Source organism: Dunckerocampus dactyliophorus, chromosome 19 (genome assembly GCF_027744805.1).
Source record: "Dunckerocampus dactyliophorus isolate RoL2022-P2 chromosome 19, RoL_Ddac_1.1, whole genome shotgun sequence".
NCBI lineage: Eukaryota > Metazoa > Chordata > Actinopteri > Syngnathiformes > Syngnathidae > Dunckerocampus > Dunckerocampus dactyliophorus.
Window position 1 is genome coordinate 12,538,199 of NC_072837.1, and position 12,700 is coordinate 12,550,898.

General features: G+C 41.4%; 1 protein-coding gene across 1 annotated transcript in view; it reads right to left on the bottom strand.

Annotated features, from left to right (window-relative positions):
• Positions 1-6,318, bottom strand: part of bach2b (BTB and CNC homology 1, basic leucine zipper transcription factor 2b) — an 82,765-nt gene extending 76,447 nt beyond the window's left edge. The window contains exon 1 of the mRNA XM_054761094.1: positions 6,036-6,318. The gene's annotated coding sequence lies outside the window, so the exon portion shown is untranslated. The remainder of the gene's footprint in view (positions 1-6,035) is intronic.
• Between the last annotated feature and the right edge of the window lie 6,382 nt (positions 6,319-12,700).

A 12,700-nucleotide genomic window follows, 5' to 3' on the forward strand; every position in this document is an offset into this window, starting at 1 on the left:
ACGTTATTTTTCGTCATAACGTTATGACATTATTTTCATAAAATCCTGACTTTTCCTCATTAGATTACAACTTTTTCTTTTAATATTTTGACTTTATTCTTGTAAAGTTAGAACCGTTTGTCCTGCTGTTTTTTTATTATCTATTTCAACTATTTTATTGTACATTTTTGTCTCGTAATTATGAATTTATTCCCATAATATTTTCATTTCATTCTCGTACTTTAAGAACTTTTTCCGCAACCTAATTTCCCAAAAATTACAACTTTGTTTTGTTTCTTTCCCATATATACAGTATAATATATAAGTATATATATAATAATATATAAACTTTTGACAAATGTTTTTCTTTTCTTTTGCAAAATGACGTTATTTTTCGTCATAACGTTATGACATTATTTTCATAAAATCCTGACTTTTTCCTCATTAGATTACAACTTTTTTCTCTTCGTATTTTGACTTTATTCTTGCATAATTACCGCTGATTTTTCCATTTTTGCTGCTTTTTAAATTATATTTTTAGATTGTGACGCGGGTTGCAAACGGCCCATCATGAATAAATATCATGACATCACATACATTGTATCTCCAACGCTGCCGTCGTTTCACACACGAGCCAATAACGGTGGCCATTTGCTGCCACACGCATCGGCCCGCCTTCTTCTTCTTTGGTGTTCGTCTCCTTTTTTTCTTTTTTCGGAGTTAATGTCGGTTGCCAAATGAGCTCATTTGCATATAACTGTCAACCCCTGGGCTGAAGCGTGGAGCTTCAATAATAGAAAAAATATTCAATAATAATAAATGAAAATCTGCAAATTAACTGGTTGCAAGTAGCCGCACGGTAGCCTAGTGGTTATAGCACGTTGGCCACATAGTCAGGAGATCGGGAAGATCCGGGTTCGAATCTCCATTTGGGCATCTCCGTGTGGAGTGTGGGTTTTCTCCGGGTATTCCGGTTTCCTCCCAAAACATGCATGTGAGGTTAATTGATGACTCTAAATTGTCCATAGGTATGAATGTGAGTGTGAATGGTTGTTTGTCTATATGTGCCCTGCGATTGGCTGGCGACCAGTCCAGGATGTACCCCGCCTCTCGCCCAAAGTCAGTTGGGATAGGCTCCAGCATACCCCCTAGAAAAAAAAGCGGCATAGAAAATGGATGGATGGACGTGCGCGAGTAGATGAAAAATGTACTCACGATGTCTCAAATTTTAGTCGCAAGATTTAGTCACCGCCTGGCGCACTGCGTGTAGAAAATACAAGAAGTACATGTGGCGTATAAAGAGCGACGAGGGTGGGAAGAAGAGCAGGATGAAGAGCAGAATCTTCTTCGAGCGGCGCTGTTTGTTCAGCAGCACACTCTGGCAGCAGTCCAGTCTCGCATGCCTTTGTGCTGACATAACCCACGCATGACAACATGCTTTTTTCGTACTTCCTCATGGTTCCCATTTGGAAATGCAGAGACCAAACAAACTCACTCACATAGCAAATTATCATCAAACAAATACGAAGCTGCTTTCTGACACATTTGGGGAAAAGCAGAGCTTCACGTTCAATATGCTGACGCAAGAATCCTGTTACAGTCTGCTGGGATTTCTCTGCCTGGCAACTCTGAGGGACTTGTTTTAGTGAACACCCCCCACACACCACGCCCCACTCGCAACTTTGTTCCTAAACCCCAACTTCAGACTGCGACACTATAAATCAGGGCTGTCCAAAGTGCGGCCCGGGGGGCCATATGCCATTTTTATTGGCCCGCAGCACATTCTAAATATATAATTTAAGAAGAAAACAAAAAAAAACAACAACAACAAACAAAAATTGGAAAAATCTGCAGTAACTTTACAATAATAAAGTCAAAATATTAAAAGAAAAAAGGTGTAACGTCGTAATTTTATGAAAATAATGTCCTAATATTATGAGGAAAAATAATGTCATTTTAGTCGCATGAAGATGAAATTTTAAAGAAAAAAGACGTCACGTTTTCAAAGCCGTAGTAGGAGAAACAAACACAACAATGAATACAGTTGTCATTTTTGGAAAGGTACGTTGCAGAACAAGTTACGGCATTACGAGAATAAAGGCAAAATATTGCGTGGATCAAGTCATAAGTACGAGAGGATCATTTACAAGAGGAAACTTGAAATAGTTGGGGGGAAAAAAACAAAAGCAGAAATGGGAAAAAAAAACAGCTGTAACTTTACGAGAATAAATTCCAAATTTTAAGAGAAAAAAGACGTATTTTAGCGAGAAAATGTCGCAAGTTTATGAGAATAAAATTCATAATAGTATGAGGGAAAATAATGTCATTTTAATAGCATAGAGTTTCAATCTTAAAGGAAAAATATCTTTTTTTTCAAGTCGTAAAACGACAAGCAAACAAAATAAAATAAAGTTGTAATTTTTGTAAAATTGGGTTGGAGAAAAAAGTTATAATATTATGGGAATAAAGTCAAAATATTATGGGAAAAAACGTACACTATAACAAAAAGAACATTTATGAAGATTATTTAAGAAGAAAGTTGAAAAAACAGCCAAAATGAGAAAAAAGGAGCAAAGTTGATACTAAGAAGTGTGCTACTCACGAAACACACTGACTCACGTTCATGTGAGCCATAGAATAATGACAGCATAATCCGTTATTCGCTGTTCAATTATGCTCATTTTAAAAAGCTTTCAATCTCCAGTGAGTGATGGGAGAATATTGAGAGGTGCTGGCTGAGATGAGTTATTTTATTTTGGGTGCGATTATCGCCAATTTTAAATGAACAAACCAAGAATCGAGTTCATTTGTCCTTGTAAACATTATTAAGGTGTTTTTACTCACTTTTTTGTGTCTCCTACGAGGCTACGCTTTTTTCGTGCAGCATTTTACGACGTCATATGCAAATGATATGCAAACAGGACTTCTAGGACAGCCAATAGCTACTTTTCTTCCTGAAAAGTCGGCAACAGTGCTTCCTACACTTTTTCACAGATGTTGAATTGTGTATTAATGTAACACAAATATTCCTATCCCATAAAGATGAGATGCATCTTTTTCTTGAAATACATATAACTTCTTAGCATGTCTACTTTACATGTGTTGCTTTACAAAATACCACAGTGGCCCTTGCATCCTTTCATTTCTCACTATGTGGCCCTATTTCTATTTTCTATACAGCTAAAGTTCCATCGTGCTGCAAACTGCTCCAATATTGCGAGCCACGCCCCACATAAAACACGCGCATTAGTGATGTTTGTTGTCAGTTAATCATAATAACAACGATGTGGCAAAGTTCAGCTACTGGCGTTAGCTATCGTTGAATGCGTAGCCTATCATAATTGTCTGTGACTTCTCTTAGACCAGGGGGTCGGCAACCCCAGACTCGCCACAAGTCCTTGAAAGCGTCTGGACTGCGTTCTGACTGCTGATTGGATGAGCAATCCTCCACATGCCATACAGGGAAGATGCTGAAAATACCAAAGTATAGACCTGTGGTCTCCTTAAATGACATGTGATCTGCGGACAGCATACATATCCATATACACCTACAGTAGCACCAGAACACATTTACACCAACACACACGAGCATGAGTCTTATTTATGTCTTATTTTCTCTTATTACATCCACTTTATTCGGTAATAGGAGTGTAAAGTTGACTATAGGGGTGTTATTTCATGTCTAGAGGGCTCTAATGATGTTAAAAACCATATTAAGACGGTGGTAAAAAGGTTTTCATGATCGTCCCAATATTAATGGTAAGGGAAACACTGCATATTCATTCATTCTATTCATCAGTTTTCAACCAAATAACAATTTGAATTTAAAAACATTGGTCATTGTGATTGGATTAACACTGTGAGTGGGATTGGTTATTAATCACAAAGACGGTAATTAATTTGATCATTTTGTGTTCCACCAGTAGACAAAAACAACAATGAATGCAATAACTATAAACAATGAAAGGTCTGGAGAGGCTGTTAAAAGGGAGGATGCCTCCGGGAATGGATGTGGTTTAAAATGACACAGTGTTCAAGTCAAACTACTACTACTACTACTACTACTACTACTACTACGACAGTACTGCTACCGTTTGAGTGGATTTATGACATAGCATCAGAAAGGGAGAAAAGAAAAAATGAAAATACCCGTACCCTTTATTTGTGTCAGGGAGAAAGTTCCATATTATTTATAAACAACTTCACGCTTCCGCACTGTGGTGCATTCAAGGGCCGTCCGTCAAATCAAGTACATGTTACACGTTCGGCGGAAGACATGACTCGTGAAAGAAAAACAATCCCACTGTGTGCTATCTAACAGCACAAGGCATCGTGTAAAGGATATGGTAGTATAATATAAACACGTGTATTGTATAATGGAGTAGTAGTGTGAAGTCACGTGGACGGCTGGCATAGTGAGGCTAGCACGAGTGTGATGCAATAAGTGGGCAATCACTGCGTTCATTTTATGTTATTGAAAAAAAGTAGCATTCGAGCCCCGACCCAGACACTGAAGGGTTGACAGTTTTGCCCCCCCCCCCCAAAAAAAAACCACACACACGCGCGCGCGCGCGCGCGCGCAAACACACACTAAAATGGAGGGTACCGTGCACGAGAAAAAAGCAGCGTGGGCTACTGTAAGAAGGAACAAAGGACTCCTTCCGCCGTGCAAGTGATGACGAACAGCAACGTCTGTCATCATGAACCACGGTTCATTCCACACAGGACACTTCGAGAAGCACAACACACCTCCACGTTAGGACTCCATCGTGAGAGAAGGGCGCAGACGTGTCAATGATGACAGGCTGGAAGATGGAGGCTGATGCTGCATCCGGCGCGGACACACAAAAGACACACAAAGAGACTGGAAATGCTGTATCACTGCACCAACGGACGCAAGCGCATCCAAGCGTGCGACGTCCGAGGAAGCCAAAGCAGCAAAACAGCAGAAGCAACATATCCAACACAAATGCAACGCCATTCTTTGACTAAACAATGCATTTAAGGCAATACACCACAATGCGTACATATAACCTATATCAGTAGTCGCAAATGGTAGCAAAGTTCATAGTTGATCGATATTTCAACAATAAAATTGGTAGTGTAGTTAGTGTACACACGGTGTACCTTATAGACTATATGTAATATAAATACACTATACACATATAAGTTACATTTAATTCACAATTATTCAATACATTAAAATTAAATACTTTAAGAAAAGAATTATACAAATAAAACATATAGACTTAAACATTACTTTAAATCATTTTAATGGTTGAATATAGACATTTAATAATACACACAAAAAGTTTCATTTCAGGATTTAAAATAATAAAAATGGAATAATTTTAAACATGAAAAAGTAATACATACAGATATTAAATATGAAACAAATAAAAATATGACAATTAATAGAGTAAATAAGCAGGAAAAATGTACTTGTATTATAGTTTCATTATATTATGCTTTTATTCAATAAAAAAATTGTAAATATTTTTGGTATAATATTTTTACTGTTATTTTTTTAATGACAAAACAAATAAAATTGTACTACAATGAATCCATTTTTTTAAGTGTATTTTAAATGATAATTAAATTAAGCTATTTTTTTATAATTGTTTTTTAAAATAATTTTTGCAGTTTTCCCTGTTTAGGGTCACCCTGTATATTGAGATTGAAGATGAGTAATCATTCTACTACACATACTTCACAGTGATTATGATAAGGTAATGTAATAACACAGGTGAATGAAATGGTAATATGTTTGTTTATGCTCTTACTGCGGTTATTGGTCGTGGAATAAACATTGTGTGTTTGCATGAATGCAGAAACAGCAGCTCAGTCAAAACGTAACAGGATGTGGTTGAGTTTTGTTTCACTGCTCAACCCGCGTTCACACCCCGACCCGTTTAACCCTTCCACATTTGCTGCCAACATCCACACATACAGTATCAACATGTCTTACACACATTCCCCAAATAGTTTGCAGCTCGAAGACACACTAGCAACCCAGCGGCTCGAGTGCAAGAAAGGAAAAGTGCACGCCTGCTCACCTTTTGCTGCTTTCTCGCTCGATCCAGCGCATAAGTTCTTTCACATGGTGATCGCTTTATCCTCCCGTCGCCCGGCTGACTTCTTCTCCTCCGGGTTAGAACAACACGTCCGTGATTGTGCGGTGTGTGTTGCTGCTACGATTCCGTGTGAGGCGACCGTTGCACGGCGTGCTGCTGTTTGTTACACTTGACTGGAACGCCTACATTGTTGACAGTAGTCCGCTGACGTCACCCCGTCCGCTCATTCACAACATGGCCAGCCCGCCGCACCTTGGCGTCGCTGCCGTTCACCAGCATGGGAGTCCCCCCCTTCCGTGTGCGCAGCGCAACGTGGAGAATCGCTCTACTACGTTACTACGTTACAACGTTACGTACGGGCAGACCCCGCCCCTATAGCGCACACACAGCAGCAGTGGCACACAACCATCTTCTTCCACCACTAGCGATCTTAAACATTTATTTGATACCTTACAGATTTTATTCTTATTTTATTGCATATCAAGCGCAGATATTTTATTATGTAACATATTTGATATTTTACTACATTGTAAATATTATACAATATTACATATGAAGTTTAGATATCAATTTAAGATATCAAGGATATTTTACTATATATCAATCTTAAATATTATACAGTGTTATATATCAATCTTAGATATTTTATGATGCATAAATCTTAAATATTAGATAATATACCAATCACAGATGTTTCATTACATATCAGTCTTTGATATTATGTCCAAATGGTCCAGTCATTCTCCTTATTTAGTCAAACTGGGTTGGTAAATCTTAAAAATGAAAGCAGTAGATCCCCGTGTATTCACGATTCAGCTTTTGTGTGTGTGTGTGTGTGTGTGTGTGTGTGTGTGAGGGAAAACCCGCTATTTTGTGCTTATAATGTGCATAATGAAGCCATTTATTAGTGGAAAACCGCAATCTCACCGGTGAAGCGCGGGCTGCACAGAGCAACTTCCTGTTGGGGAAGTGTGCGTGTAGGCTTCCCAGCATGCCTTGCGGGTTGTACATTGGTACGAAATAGGAGACTTTTTAGTGTGTAAGCGTTTATTGTGATACCTGCATGTGGTGCAGTTACATTGTGGGTCCCACATATGTTACTTGTTGTGTTATTTTTGCTTGCACCGTGAGTGAGGGAAGCTTTTGGTTTGGTGGCCTCCTGTTGGTTTGTGTAGTTTATTGTGTAGTCTCAATCACTCACTCTTTCACGCCATTTGCGGGCGTTCCTGGTATGGTCTGGGGATTTACCCATAAGAAGCCAGGAGTACACTTTCAATGTGTTTTACGCAGCTTTGTGCTGGACTTGAACTTACTAACGTATAGTGGCTGCCATGTGACCGTCATAAGATGAGATAACTTATTTTACCCACATTGGGGAAATTCCACAGTTGCAGTATGACATATAAACATGACGACAATGAAAATGGAATGAAAGATGTTACAGTAGTAGTAGATCCAGACTCCCTGGATCCCAGCGGCAGCTGACTCAAAGTCCAGCCTCATGGGAAGCGCCACCTGCAGCTCCAGCACTCAGTCAGCTGCAACTACAAGGTCATCTTCCTTGGCCCCGTTCCTCTACGAAGATAATTGGCCTCATTGATTCGGACGCGGTTGAATGTTTCATTGACAAAGACGTTGTTGGAAAAGATAACATTCCCATAGTGGTATGACAGAATCCTGTTACGATCCAGTCCCCATCGGACATCACCTGGCCTTGGTACCCCATCAGACCGAAACAATCAAGCTGGATCTCTCCGGCAACCACAGTGAATCCATTGGTTTTGTCTGAATGCCTGCTTGTTCCACAGCCATTGTACTCGGTCTTACTTGGCTTGGTCTTCACAACCCCCTCATTAAGTGGTGTGTTCTTCAAATTAGTAACTGGACCACGTTTTCTCGTACCCACTGTCTTGTAAGGTGTTAACACATTTTACTAAGCAAAGCACTTGAAGTTTTTTGGATCGTCTTGTTTTATAGATTTTGGCTTTGTATTTATTTACTGACACTTTATTGAAGAAATAAGACCTAAAATTGTGTTTATTTGCTTGGCATCAGTGTAGAAATGTACCATTTCCCCATGCGTCAGCAGCCTGATTTGAATAAACTGCCCTGAACTTTAAAGCTTGGTGGAAATGCAAACCACACAGCGCCACACTAACCCTTCAGTTCCAGGAATTACAGAACCATAAAAGACAAGCAGTTTTTTGTTGCATTTTTTCCCCGTACTGTACCCAAAAGGAACCGAACCTTGAACTTAAAACCCATGTATGTCCTGAATTGTAATTATGGCACACCGTTACACCCCATAACAATTACCTAAATGAAGTATCACGCATTTACCATACTACACCATACCAACTTCCGCCCTTCAACCACAACCACAGTTATAAAGAAAGGACTGTACCTCAAAGAACTAAAATATAGGATCAACATAAAACATTAAAAATACACTGTAGTGGTGAGTTGTGGCGAGTTGGCTCCGATGGTGGGGCAGGACACCAGTCACAGCCCAAACGTTTTGTGAAGGTCTGCTGGAAACGTCAGGTGGAGTCAGTCGACTCCCACCTTCGGGAGAGCTTTGACCATATCCCAAGCGAGGCAGCGAACACTGAGTCCATGTGGGCCATGTTCTGTGCCGCCATTGTCAAAGCAGCTGTGGTCGTAAGGTGGTCGGTGCCGGTCGCGGCAGTAATGCCGGCACCTGCTGGTGCAAGCGGTCAAGGTAAAGAAAGAGTCCTATCGGGACCACTCTGGAGCAGCTGACAGGTACTGGCAGGCCAAGCAGCTTGTGGCTTTGGCAGTTGCCGAGGCAAAAACACGGACATCGGAGGAGTTCGGGGAATCCATGGAGAGCAACCCCCTCTTTAAGAAGGGGGAGCGGAGGGTGTGTTTCAACTATCATGGAATCACACTCTTCAGCCTTCCTGGAAAGGTCTGTTCAGGGGTTCTGGAGAGGAGGGTCTGCCGGATAGTTGAATCTCACGTTTAGGAGGAGCAGTGAGGTTTTCATCCTGGTGGTGGAACTGTGGGCCAGCTCTTAGGGTACTTGGGGGTGCGTGGGAGGTTGCCCAACCAGTCTACATGTGTTTTGTAGACTTGGAAAAGGCATTCAACCGTGTCCCTCGAGGAATCCTGTGGGGAATACTCCAGGAGTATGGGGCACCGGACCGCCGCTGTCAGAGTTCTTTTCATTGCCGGCAATAAGCCAGAGTCGTTTCCAGTGAGGGTTGGACTCCACCAGGGCTGCCTTTTGTCACCAATTCTGCTCATAATCTTTATCAACAGAATTTGCAGCCACGGAGTTGAAGGCATCTGGTTTCGTGGCTACTGGATTGCGTCTCTGCTTTTTGCAGAAGATGTAGTCTTGCCGTGATTTTCATAGCACAGCACAGCGGAGTATTGGCACCGCCAAGTCCGAGTCCATGGTTCTTGTCCGGAAAAGGGTGGCATGCCATTTCCGGGTCATGGATGAGATCCTGCCCGAAATGTAGAGTTTAAGTAAAGAAAATACACTGGAAACTTCATTAGCATCATTAACCCATTCCAGAAGGTCAGACTCTAACCGAAACGTACTCTAACCAAATAAATTTTTCCCAGAACAAATAATATACAATAATGAGTTCCAGAAAGCCAAAAAACATGTTTTTATAGTTTTACAATTATAGTTTTATATGCATAAAACAATTCTATATCCATAGAATTACATATAAATGATGAATAAAAGGGATAAATGAACATTTAAGGTTACTTTTACCTTCCTTGTGTTGCCAAAAACAAGTTGTGGCAGCGAGGTCAACACGGACACCGCCTTCGTGTTTTGCCATTAGTTATTTTTTGTATTGAAAATAAGCCAAAATGGAGCCAAAGAACATTGCAAGTGGCAGCAATTTGATAAATAAGATGAGCAACACTATTGAATTCAAGAAATACTGTAACTCATAGCAAAACACCAAGGTGGTGTCTCTGTTGATCTCGCAGCCACGTTGTGTCTTTGGCAACAATCACGTCTTCAGTGAAGGTGAAAGTAACCTTAAAGTAACATTTATCCCTTTCATTCATCATTTATATGCATTTAGAATTGTTTTATGTGCGTAAAACTGTAATTGTAAAGCTACTGTAGACTTGTGACTTGTGTTAGTTAGCAAAAACTTGCAAAGTCAGCCGCTGATGACATCATAGAAGGGCGATGGAGCTGACTTCCACTTTCTGTTTCCATGTAGCTAATATGATGCTTTTTTGTGAATTTTTTTGTGATAAAAACACATTAAAAACACAGTTGCACTCACGCAGCGTATTAATAACACAACAGGACGTGCGCCATATTGTACGCTAACCAGAAAATGTATGCAAAATTTTGGCAAAGATTTTTGATGTTAACCAAAAAAACACGCTGACCGGGGCGTACGCTAACCAAAGTTCCACATCATAACAAACAAGAGTAATGCAATTATTCTGCTCAGGTACAAAGTATGGACTTCGAGAAGCGTCGAGTGTTGATCATTTGGGTTCAGACACATTTATACAATCCAGCAGCAAATCTCCAGATTAGCGAGGGCATTCACATTCATTCTTGCAGAAAGCCTCAGGGTATCTCATGGTGATGTTTCAAATCAAGCCTGGAGGTCTTGGAGTTGTGACCTCTTTGTCTCAGTGCTTTGCTTTCACAGGCAGCATCTTGATCGCCATGTGCTCGATGCATGAGGAGAATTCAATTAGAGGAGTGTAGACTGTCTGCACGCACACACACACACAAACGCACACACACAGATGGATACGCAGGGTGTGCACTGGCATTCTTGCACTCAATGACCTCTTCCTGAGGCTTTGACTGAGCACTGACTGAGGTTGGATGAGAAAAAAGAAGGGGCGGCGTGGGGGATGCATGGATTGATGTTGAGGGCTGTGGGGGTTGTGGCAGTGAAAGAATCGACAGAGTGATGACTTTGGCCTGACCACGCAGCGTGTTCTTACTTCAGGAAGTTCAAATGAGTCTAATAAAAGCAGCATGTGAAATGTACCCAATTTCTCCCACAGAGAAAGAGAAAGTTTCACTTGTCGGTGGCTTGTCAACTCTTCATTTTAAGGACAAGGCGAAACGGGTAATCAGAGAAGAATCACCGAAGCAGAATGTTTCCGCCTTCATGTTTGACAGTAGGGATGCCGTTGGTGGAGTCATATTTCTCTGACATCTGCTGAGTCAACGTGGGCTCCGGGTTCTAACAGGTCTCTACATGTATCTTCATGAGCAGGGGGACCTTGCAGGCGCTGCAGGGTCTCAATCCATTTCAGCAAAGTGTCTGACTAATTCTTTTCTTGCTGACTGTGCTCCCAACTCCCTTGACATCATCCTTACTCCACCAGATGAAACCTTGCACACAGCTCCAGAGCAGGAGCAAAGGATATTTGCTATTATGATGGGTTTCTTCCATTTATCAATGATTGCACCAATAGTGCTCTCTTTCTCACCAAGCGTCTTCTTAAAGAGACAGGACTCATTTGTGTGCTTTGGTAGATAACAAGTCGATATAATTTGTCGTACCCAAAAGCGTGCAGTTACTGTGGAGTCCAGCTGAGATAGCCATCCATCCATTTTCCTCTTTGGGGACAGCAGTCTCAGCAGGGAATCCCAGACTTCCTGGTCTTCCATCCTCCAGTTCCACCGCAGGGACACCGAGGCGTTCCCAGGACAGCTGCGAGACATAATCTCTCCAGGTTTCCCGGGGCATCCTCCCGGTTGGGCATGGCCGGAAAAATTCACCAAGGATGCGTCCAAGACGTAGCCACAGAATCACGGAAGAAGAGACCGCACCTCACCTGAATGTGGGACACTGGGTCCTCACCGTGGAGTCAGGCCCACAGGCGAGCACCTGCTGGTCAGGCCTTCACCTGTGGGACCCTGCTGGGCTCAGCCCGAAAAAGCCACCCAGGATCCGCCCCCTGTAGACCTACTGGGTGGAAGTCAAGGAAAACCCGGTCTTTGTCTGCTAAATCTTGTTTTTGGGACAACAGAGCTAATTCATGATCATTTAATGTGTCGCGTCCTCATTATTTGTGAAATAAATTGTTCCAAAGTCACGCTATTTACGAGGGGTGTCACAAGATCTCGCAAGAACTTGACAAGATTTCTCATTCCGAAACAAAAACGTCTTGCAATAATAAATTAATTAATTAATTACACGCTAAATGACAATGAACTCATGTCATTTAGCATGCATGTCTGTTTTCATCGTCTCTCGCTTGCAAACAGGCAGGAGTTAACTCCGTCCATTGGTTCAGTGCCTAAACGCTTCATAAAACAACGGTGACCAGAGTGAGACCTCTTCTTGTCTGTCGTACAGTCGCTGTGTCTCTGTGAGACGCAGCAAAAGAGCGCAGCTTTGTGAGGAGCAGTGTACGGTAACATAGTCGAAAACGATAATTGCAAAGCCAAATACCACAGCCCTCGTGTGGGAATGTTGACAATAAGCAAGGAGAGCCCATCAACACGTATGAGCCAGTATTCAGAACTGATTAAAAGCAGAGTTTGGATCAGCAAAGTAAATACAAACGGAACAGCACAAAATGGTGTGCGTTCACGGAAAGCCATCGCAAAAGAAACGCTGCTCTTCAATACAGTTGAAAAGCCAGCGTTTCAAGAAATGCTGCAA